Genomic DNA, 11656 nt, shown 5'->3' on the forward strand with positions numbered 1-11656 from the left:
ATATTATTGATACACCCAAGAGATTTAAAATAAAGTTACCAATATTATAACATTGCCTAGTATATGGCCCATATTCAAATTTTCCCAATTTTTTCAAAGATGACTTTCCTAGATATTATTATGACTGTCCATATCAGATCCAGGCAAATGTCACCCATTGCGTTTGATTGGTATGTTTCTTCAGCCAGCCTCTTTTAAGATTTCATGTCGCTGCTATGGTGACATTAACTTGTTTGAAATGTTTGGGTCAGTTATCTTATAGAATCTTCTAGTCTGGACTTGTCTCTTCGTTCCCTCAGGTTAAATGTTTGTTGCCAGACTATCGCATAGATGATATTGTGTTCTTCTCATCGCATCCCATTGGGAGGCAATGGAATTTCAATTTGTTGGGTTACTGGTGATACTCAGATGATCACTTGTTTAAGAATGTTTTCCACAGCTCCACGCACAGGTGACCCTTGAAGACATAGGTTTGAACTGCAAGTGTCCACTTACATGTGAAAAATTTTTAATCGTGCCATCCTGTAAATGCATTTTCTCTTAATGGTTTTCTTCATAGCATTTTATTTTCTCTAGCTTATTTCAGTATAAGGATACAAAATATATGTTAATTTTACTGGTAAGGCTTCTGGTCAACAGCAGGCTACTAGTAGCTAAGTTTCGGAGGAATCAAAAGTTGTCTGCAAATTTTTGACTGGGTGGGGGTCTAAACCCCTAAGCCCTGTGTTGTGCAAGGGTCAGCTGTAGTTTTTTTTTTTTTTTTTTAATTTTTTTTTTTCAGCGTTTATTTATTTTTGGGACAGAGAGAGACAGAGCATGAACGGGGGAGGGGCAGAGAGAGACGGAGACACAGAATCAGAAACAGGCTCCAGGCTCTGAGCCATCAGCCCAGAGCCCGACGCGGGGCTCGAACTCCCGGACCGCGAGATCGTGACCTGGCTGAAGTCGGACGCTTAACCGACTGCGCCACCCAGGCGCCCCATTGGGTCAGCTGTAGTTTTTATCCTTGGTAATTGATATTTCACTTGTGGGATTACTTTGAGACTGTGTGCCCATCCTATTCTTCAAAAACTTTTACCTACTTATTTTGTTTTCTATTGGTGATCACTGCCTAAATGAATAATCACATTCCAGCAGCAAAATGGTGATTTCATAATTCTATTATTCCTTCTTTAGTATCACTCATAGATCCTTTTAATTTTATCAGACAAATGTGTTGTAATTCATCACTATGCTCACATTGTTCTAAAGTTGCAGGGGAAGCAGTGCCTTTGTCTTGTATTTTTTTTTTTTTCTTGCTTTCTAGTGGAAGATGTCCCAGGATTACCCTGCACTTTCCCAGTCCTGGACCTGAAGTCGTTTACTTCTCCAAAGAAGCCTGGATCCCTTTACAATGGAATGGTTTGTAGGAATCATGGTTCAGGTCTTGGGTATAGGCTCATTGCTACTACCGTATCTCTGTTTCTAGGCCCAGAAGTCAGCAAACTATGGCCCATGGGCCATGTCTCACCTATGGCCTATTTTTGTATAGCCTGTGAGGTAAGAATGATTTTAAAGTGTTCAAAGGGTTGCAAAACAAACCAAAGCAAACCAAACACACAAAGGAGGGATTTTTTAAAAAAGATTATGTGAAACAGACCAAAGCCTGAGGTATTTACTATATGTCTCTTTATGGGAAAAAAAAAGTTTGTCAATTTCTGTTCTCAACTTCATCAGCATACAGAACTAGGAAAAATATTTCATGGATAATAATGAATTTATATGAATAGCTCCAATTCAACTCCAGCCTTACAAGTTTTTCCTGACTTTCCCCCATTTGTAACTCCCTTCTTCCAATGAGAACCAGGTTCCCAATAAAAATAACATATTTACTTATTTGCTCATTCCCACTATATGTCCCAATTGGTTTTAGAAATACCACTATTAACAAATCTACTGATTCAAGTTCAAGATTTCTTTTTGTCGTTCTTAGAATATATCCAACTAGGACTGTACAGGCAAGGAACTGTGTTCAAAAGTTACTCAATTAATTCTTTGTCTCCTGAGTACTTATTTGATCAATGCAATATATACTAAGTTTATTTGTTTCTGTTCGTATTTGATTTTAGGCTGTTCCTTTTTCATCTTTCATAAATTTTATTTATAAAAATTAAAATATACATCACACGAATTTAGAGTAGTCACATACCCAGACCCATTTTTCCTACCCTACTCTCATGCACCCCATAGGCACCTGTTTTCATTACATTTTGGTTTATCCTTCTTGTATTTGCTTTTTTAAAAATGAGAGTACATATACACACACACGTATACATATATACAAGTATATATGGTCATATATTTTTCAAATTCATATATATAAAATCATCTATATGCTTAGAATATATATATGTGTGTGTGTGTGTGTATGTGTGTGTGTGTGAGTATATTTCTTATGTCATTTTTTACACAAAATGTAGCAAAGCATATATACTTGGTTATACCTCAATTTTTTCACTTCAAAATAGACTGTCAATACAAGTCCTTATCAACTTACAAAGATCTTTCTTATTCTTTCACATGACTGCAATGTTCTCTACTATGTGGAACACCACTATTTATTCAAACATTCAACCACTTGAGGTTGTTTTTGTTTTTGTTTTTTGCATTTCCAATATTTTACTGTTACCATAATCTTGCATGTATTGTTTCTTATTGTGGAGATTAAACATCAAGGTAAAATTTCCAAAAGTGAGACAAAGGTCAAAGAGTAAATAATAAATATGTCGTTTGGGCAAACATTTCCAATTTCCCCTCCATGGGTTTTCATTTTGTTTTGTTTTAACTGTATGAATATATCTGTGATAGAGAGGAAGACTTTTCTCTTCCCTTCAAGGTCTTTCTAGCCGAACTAAGAGTCAAACGGACACGTAACAGATTAACAGGAGAAAATCAAATTTAATTTCTTAGGGAATCCACACAGACGGGGAAATTCCAAAGACAGTCAGGTGAAATGAAGTAATAGGTCATTCTAAACTAATGAGAAGGCAGTAAGGGGTCTGGGACTTCAAAGAGAAGAAATACAATTTGCAGGAAGACAGGAAAAGGTCAATGTTTGCTGAACAAATGTTTGACGGGCCACTCAGAAACCATGGAATATGGAGGCATTTGATCCAACAGGCCTTTCTGGGTTCCTCCTGGTCTACTGTACCTAGTTCATAGGATGATGTAGTTATTGCGGTGTCTAAATGGAGAATATCTCAATCGTTCGGGGGCCTCCAAATATGGGGTGATGATCTATGATCCTGTGGAAGCTGGCGGCTCAGTAGGTAAAAGAAGTCCCCTAAGGCAAGACAAAGGAGATAGAAGTTTATTGAGTACTCCCCAAGGGGGCTGTGGGGGGAACAGCAGAGGAGAGGCTGTCTGCCATGACGCAGTGGGGGCTGTTCTTAAAGGGGCGAGATGAAGAGGTATGGAATCTTCCCTTTTTTAGTAACCACCTCGTTGTAAGCAGCCCACTGGTCGGTGAGGGCCTGTGGACATTTTAAGATGTGTCGCCCAGTGGGCCTATTTATATTCAGCCAGGGGGTGGCTGTGGGCCCTTTCTACAGTCTGTAGCTCAAGCCTCTTTGCCTAAAAGGGGCCTCTACAGTCATCTATGGTATTAGCTCTCTTCCTGGAGCGGGTCCTCTATCTAAATTTTTTTCCAGCAGTTGGGGAGGTAGAGATCCGAAAATAGGAGAATGGGTAAATAAATGAGGTCATATTCCTATAACACAGTAATATAAATAAGTGAATTACACAGACATAGCATTGAATAAAATAAAGCAAAACCAAGAGTATGACTGCACTTGTATGAGGTTCATAAGCAGAACTCGTCTGTGGAGAGAGGTCGGGATAGTGAGGAGGAGAGGTCGTGAAGGCATCGGGCCTGAGGAGGGCACTGAGGAGTGCCTCTAACAGTCCGTTTACAATCTGTGGAACATTCGCCTCTACCATTTGTGCATGTTTCTGTGTGTATGTGATACCATTGATACGAAGCTAGTGAAGTCTAAGAGAGCTCCAAAAAGTCAGTAGAAGTCGCTGAGTCCTAAAGAATTCTCATTCCTGCACTGGGGAAAAAATGCACATGGGTACATGTAGGGAGGCCTGTTGTTAACTGGGGACATTCCGGACCCGAATTTATGGGACAACAGCCAAAGGCTGTCAGCTCATTTTTATCACAGGCAGGCAGGCCACTTGTGTATAAGAAAAGTACCCACTTGAATAATCATCACATTTCCTTGTTTTACAAATGTGCAGCCTTCACCCCAACAGGGAAGGTGATGACAGCAGTCGCTTTTGTTGTTACTGTAGTGGTTTTATTGTAGGCATTCTAAAATTAGAGGTAAATAAGTCGCTGGAGCTTGGGGTTTATTGAGTTTTCCCACTTTGTTTATTTTAAGCAATAGCATTGCTGTGGGTATTGAGCACCTCCGAATTTTCCTTGCAAATGCCCCCAGCAAAACAGCGCGGGGAACATTTTTCACTGCCTGCGAAGAAAGAACATCAGCTTCGAGTCAGACAATTATGGGTTTAAATTCCACAGCTTTAATTTTGTCACACGGCATTTAGAAAAAAATAACATTTTGGCTAATGGTCTCTTTACTGATATCTGGACACAACTGTCCCTTTTCAAGACTGATGTGAGTTTAAAGATGATATTATATTTTAGCATTCCTGGTCATGACCCCCTCTCTACCTTGATGGTGTGATTTGGGAAAGTAAGAAAATGAGACGGTTTTTTAAAAAAAAATCCTTTAAAGGCAAGCTGCCAATTCCTACATGTCTTTTGTGTGTGTGCCTTTCATCGCCCTCATGATATTTATAACCTAAATGAAGATGCATTCTCAAGGCCTGAGATGGCATCACTTTACATTTGAGGAACATTTAGGAGGTTAACTGACACTTATTTATGGTACTTTCTCCTCCAAGTTCAATCTGCTAAGAACGTGTGTGCACAAATTTGCCAGTATCCCAATTATTATCCAATCATTTATTCATTTCACTCAACCCACAGGCCAGGCACTGTGTTGGGAACTTTATTTATTTTTTTAAGTAAACTCTGTGTCCAAGGTGGGCCTCAAACTCAAAACCCCAAGATGAAGACTTGCATGCTCTACTGACCGAGCCAGCCAGGCGCCCCCGTGCCGGGCACTTGGGCATGTGTTGTTTCGCTTAGATTTCTACCACCAACTCGAGAACCTCACCAGCAGTTTTAAAGTGAAAAAAGAAAATAGCATTAAACCAAAGATTAGTGATCATTTTCAGAGTGATCAAGGCAAGTCTTCAAGTTCCCCTCAGCTTGGCTAAGCTCACATCAGTTTCTTCCTGGCTGTGTGTGACGGAACTCAAGGGGTTCAAGCAAAGTTACAAGTAAGGAGACAGATGTCTCCAGATGGGATTAGTACAGGAAGCCTTTATTCAGTGTACTAGGGGGTGGGGGCCAGGAGCTTGCGTAAGCGCTTTGGTTCAGTTGCACATGGCCAGCACATCAGCATGCCAGGGCATACAGCAGATGTTCAAAAAATGGCAGAAAGCTCTGCCCATAAGAGGAGATCTTGGTATCGTAATGAGCTGACGGTAGCTTCTGGACAACTCAGGGGGCTTCCATACAGGATCTCAGCTCCAGTCAGGCTCATACTACCTCTCCTAAGGGGCCAGATACACCTAACAAGGGGCTGTTGGGAAACACCTAGCTGAGCATCTCTTTTGTTATACAAAATACAACATGAGAACAGAATATGAGGACATATGGAATTTTCCCTTTTTGGATAACTGTGCCTGGTGTAAGTAGCCCGTTGGCTGGTCAGGGCCTAAGGCTGTTTCGAGGTGGGCCACTTAATGAGTCTGTTGGCATTCAGCTGGGTCTTCTCTGTGGGCCCTTTTGCCTTGTTCAAGTTCCCAGTGCATAAGCCTGTTGGCTAACAGTGGCCCCTACGGCTTTCACCTCTTGTTTTATGATCTGTGGGTGTTCCTATTCTTACCTGGGTTTGCGTCCTTTGATATTTGTATTTCCCTCATGACCCTGCAGTCATTGTCTGCATAAATCAGGTGATTGTGTCTATGGTCTGGTTCCGCCCTCCATTTTGTTCTTTGCAGCTTGTTGCTTCGCAATATGCTAAAGCCTTTAGATCTCAATTATTGGAACTTTATAATAAATAAGACCTGGTGTGTGGTGTAGTGTAAGTGTTCTAAATGTGTCGTCTCTCCACTGCAAGATTGTCTTGGCCATTCTTGGTCCTTTGCATTTCCATACAAATTTTAGGATTAGTATGCAAATTTATGCAAGCCCACATATATGCTGGGATTGCATGGAATCTATAGGTCAGTTTAGTGTTTTTATATCTTTAATTTTTTGTAACGTTTATTTATTTTTGAGACAGAGAGAGACAGAGCACAAGCAGGGGAGGGACGAAGAGAGAGAGACACACACACACAGAATCCGAAACAGGCTCCAGGCTCTGAGCTGTCAGAACAGAGCCAGACGTGGGGCTCGAACTCACAGACTGTGAGATCACGACCTGAGCCAAAGTTGGACTCAACCAACTGAGCCACCCAGGCGCCCCGAGTGTTTTTGTATCTTTAAATATTTTACCTTCTTATCCATGAGCATGGCGTAGCACTCCATCAAAAAAAAAAGATGTTTAATTTATTGTAAAAGTGCTTTTAATTTTTTATGTAGACACGTTGAATATATTTTGCAGATTGAGTCATAGGGATTTGATGTTTTTGATGTCATTGGAAAGAGTATTTTGTCTATTGTTAGTTATATAAACACATTTTATGTTGATTTTGAAAAACAATGGCCTTGCTAAATGTACTTCCAGATTTTCATATTTATCTCTATATATTTAGACATGTGCTATGTATATAACCATGTTCTACAAAAATGACAGTTTTATTTTTCTTTTAATTTATTCACACACACATATACATGTATATAATATGTGAATGTATAAATATACATGTTTTGTTTTATATACTGACTACAGGATCTCTAGTAGAATATCGAAGAGGACTAGTGAGAGACAGCATTTTTGTCTCATTCTGGGTCAGAAGGAAATCTTAAGAGATTTTACCATTAAGATATATATATTTTTTGAGGTATCTATTAGCATATTAAGGAAGTCCCTTCTCTTGCATTGCTAGTCTGCTAAGAGGTTTTAATAAGAACTACTTTTGAGTCAGGTTTTATTCTTAGTAAAGGCTAGTCTCTTCCAGTTTGCTTTTACTCTTGTACCATAGGATAGTAAATACTGAGACTGAAGTCTGGGTAATGTAGAAAGGCTGCTCCTTCCTACCAGAACTTGAACTCCATTTGTTACGTCCTCCATATTTTAAGACTGCTGAAAACTGTACTTCGTGTACATCATGTCTCAGTCATTTAGCTGGGCTTCCTAGATTCTTGTTCCATCACCAAGTAGAAATCACTAAGGGGGCATATCTAGGGAAAACGCTAAAAATAATTTTTGATTAGCATCAGTGTGGTTCCCTCCTCTGGCATCTTGACTCTCTCAAATCTTAGATGTTTGGTTACTGTACAGTCTCTTTGATAGACTTTTTAAAATCGAATTCCTCTAATTTTCTTTTAGAGCTAGAGGATGATTCCATCATTTTATGTAATGGGTTATCGTATATGCTTCTACTATAAATACATCATTGGGTTATATACTGTAAATACTCAAAGAATAAGGAATTCTCCCATTCTTCAGAAAGTTATTGCCCAGTGGGCTGTCAGAGATTTAATAAAATACATTATGTACAAATACTGTTACAAGCAGAGATTAGTGGGTCTGGTCATTTTGCTGGGAACCCTTATTGGGGCGTATTATTGTCACATTTAGACTTCTTTGCATGCTGGAAAGTAGTGGCATGCCTAGCTTGATGGATGTCATGGGTTAGCAACAGAGATACCCTAAGTCTAATCCCGAATTTCATAAAAAAAGAATTTTACATTCATGAAGAAATTGGCTTACCAGAATCACCTACTATTAAGAGTTGGAAGAGGCCCGTCAGGGAGCAAGAATACCCATCCCCTCAAAGATCCTTCTAGCTGGACTAAGAATCGAACTGACCTACAGATTAACAGGAGAAAATCAAACTTAATAGTGTACATACAGGGAATCCACACAGACATGGAAATTTCAAAGACAGTCAGGCAAAATAGGGTATGTACGTCATCCTAAACTAAGGAGAAGGGGATAGGGGCCTCAAACTTCAGAGGAAAGGAATGCACTTCCTCAGGTAACAGAAAGACGAACAGATGTTTGCCCTGCCACACAGATGGGTCACTCAGACAACATTTATCTTTACTAATAACTTTTATACTGGAAAAAGAGGCCCAGCTGAGATTTTTCTTTGTAGGTAAGAAAGGGGCAAAAGTTTCTGTTGCACCCATAGGGTCTCAGTTGCCTTCAGCTCAAAGTAATCTTCATGCCAAAGTGGCTCATCTTGGGGCTACCTGTCCGTGGCCTCCACAGTTGTCTCTTCTTCCTGATTTTTGCCTTGAAGCGCCTCATGTAGGCCGCTCGCTGGACTTGTGGCCTTTAAAGCTGGTTCCACTCCTGGGTGTCCTACTGGTATTTGCTGCTAAAGCCTTTGTTCCTCTCTGTCGCTGGGGATTGGCCTTCCTTATCTCAGTCAGGGATTGGTGATTTCTTCTGACAGCCCTCTCCGGTGTTGGAACAGCCTCTGCTTCAGTACCTGCAACCTTGCTCCGTCCCCTCTGTCCTCTGGCAATGTCACCCTGATCCTAACCATGGTGACACCCATTGGTGGCTGGTCTATCAAGGGTATCACAGGAACTTCTCTGGCCTCCACACCACATGGAAGCCAAAGGAAGTTGGCCTTTTTTTTTTTTTTTGCATGCCTATTTAATCAATTTCTCACTTTATTTTCTACTTAGTGCTATTTGAATTCTTTCTCAGAAACCTTTGCCTGCCTCAGGATTAAGAAGATATGTGATTAAGAGGATGTGGTGGAGTATAAAAATAGATCAGTGAGAGTACGTGGGTGGCTCGGTTGAACTTCTGATCCTTGATTTCGGCTCCAGTGACCATCTCACAGTTTGTGGGATGGACCCCCGCTTCGAGCTGCACATTGACAGCACAGAACCTTCTTGGGATTCTCTCTTTCCCCCCTCTCTCTGTCTCTTCTCTGCTTGTGTGTGTGCGTATGTTCTCTCTCTCTCTCTCTCTCTCTCTCTCAAAATAAATAAATATTTAAAAATAGCTCAGTGAATAGAAACCTCCTGGTGGAAGTGGAGGCGCAACTGGGAGACCTGTAGCTGTGCTGGAAGGAAGGCGGAAAGAAAGTCAGTGCTGGGGAAGGGCGGAAAAGGTGCAATCCTAGTGTGATACTGGCATGGGAGCTTAGAAGATAGGAAAGCCCAGGGACGTGTTACAAGAGACCAGAAACCTTGCTTCTTTTCTATAATCAATCTAAATGAAGTGTTTATATTTTCTTCTGATGTATCAAAGGGGGATGACATTACATTTATATTTGTTTATACCTCCAGAAGACACTATGGTGCTATAATATAATATTGTGCTATTTATATATTATATAATATTGTGCTGTTTATATATAATATTGTGCTCTTTATATATGCTATTTATATATAATATATTGTGCTATTTATATATAATATAATATTGTGCTCTTTATATATGCTATTTATATATAATATAAAATTGTGCTCTTCATATATGCTATTTATATATAATATAAAATTGCGCTCTTTATATATAACATAATATTGTGCTATTTATATATAATATATTATTGTGCTCTTTATAGATGTTATTTACATAGAGAGAGGCGGGGCGTCTCAGTGGCTCAGTTGGTTAAGCGTCTGACTCTTCATTTCGGCTCAGGCCATGATCTCACGTTGTGAGATCCAGCCCCATGTGGGGCTCTGCACTGACAGCACGGGGCCTGCTCGGGATTTTCTCTCTCCTGCTCTCTCTGCCCCTCCCCCACTTTCATGCACTCTCACTCTCCCTCTCTCTCAAGATAAATAAACACTAATATTTATATTAATGTTTAATATATATAAACAGTATAACATTTAATATAATATATATAAACATTATATATATATAATTTAATCCATTCATGCCAGAAATATTGTCCATTTGTTGACCACTTTGTATGTGCTAGATCCGTGGATGCAAACATGAGTAAGATATCGTTTTGTCAAGAAGTTTACGGTTTCGTGAACAGTCCTGCACCATAGCTGGACAACAGTAAAATACTATGCTAAGAGCTCTCATAGACACCTTCACAGCCCATTATAGCAGATTTCTGAAAGGAGGTGTGAGTTCAGGAGGTCGCATGAGTCACATGACAACAAATGCGAATTCTTGGCAATTCTGAATTGTAGACCTAAAATGAGTCAAGACCTATTGAGGAGGGCACCTTTTGGGATGAGCACTGGGTGTTGCATGGAAACCAATTTGACAATAAATTTCATATTAACAAAAATAAAAAATAAACAAATAAAATGAGTCAAGACAGATGCTGGGAAGTGTATCATATAATAACTTTTTGGGGCAGGAAACGTTATGTGCTGTGCATATATGTGTATATATACATAGACAGAAACCCATGTATATGAATATATATAAGCCATGTATAGCATATACCTATATATAACACACACACATATATAATATATGGTATATATCATTGTATAACAAATAACCACGGATAACAAATATCCCAAGCCTTCGGAAGATGTTGAGGCAGTGAGGGAGTGATGAATACAGTGCAGGATGTTTTGTTTCTTTGTGTACATTAAAATCAGATTGAGAATGAAATTTGTTTCTTCCTCTCTAGAATCATGACAACAGAATTTCCCTGTAGTGCAGAAATATTTAAAACGAACAATGAGGCAGAATTTAATTCCCAGGTGCTTGCTTAGCAAGCACCATGCCAGTTAAGCACTGTTCTTGTGTCATTGTGCAGATCCCCAGTGGGTCGGAAGAGAAACTTCTTAATTAGATTTCAATGGTCCTTGTTTGCCAAGGTGCGTTGTTCGGGGAGAGCTGGGAACAGATCGGCTAAGCGTTCTGCTCCAGTTTTTTGCCTCTTCTCTGTAGTATTCTGCGGAGATGTGACTCTCACATGTAACTTTGCAGGTTCCTCTGACAACAGGTTAAGTTAGTCTGCCCCTGTCATATGCAGAACCTGATGGATGTCAAGGGATGAGGCCAAATTAATTCAACAGGTGGCAGAGAACCCTAGGGGAGGAGAAGCCTGCTCTGCGTGGATATGCTAATACAGATTTCAGCACATGATTATCATTCTGCAGTTCAGGAATAATTGAATTTGCATATCCCCAATGTTTAAGAATTGATTTCCTAAATGAGGAAATCTGGGGCATAATGACCATGTGCCTATGCATCACTGCACATTATTTCAGGATCCAAAGGAATCTGCAGAGAGTAAATTACTCAGTCCCCTTGGTTAGATGGAGTTTTCATGTTATCTTAGGAAAGCTGTGGGCATTTTTTTCTCCTAATCGAATGGAATCATTCTCTCTTCTAAACATAGGATCAGAAGTGCCTGGGAGGCAGCTGGGAGGGTAAATAATTAGCTATCCTACTGCCTAGAGAAATAGCTTAGAGGTTTT

This window comes from Prionailurus viverrinus, chromosome C2 (genome assembly GCF_022837055.1).
Source record: "Prionailurus viverrinus isolate Anna chromosome C2, UM_Priviv_1.0, whole genome shotgun sequence".
Classification (NCBI taxonomy): domain Eukaryota; kingdom Metazoa; phylum Chordata; class Mammalia; order Carnivora; family Felidae; genus Prionailurus; species Prionailurus viverrinus.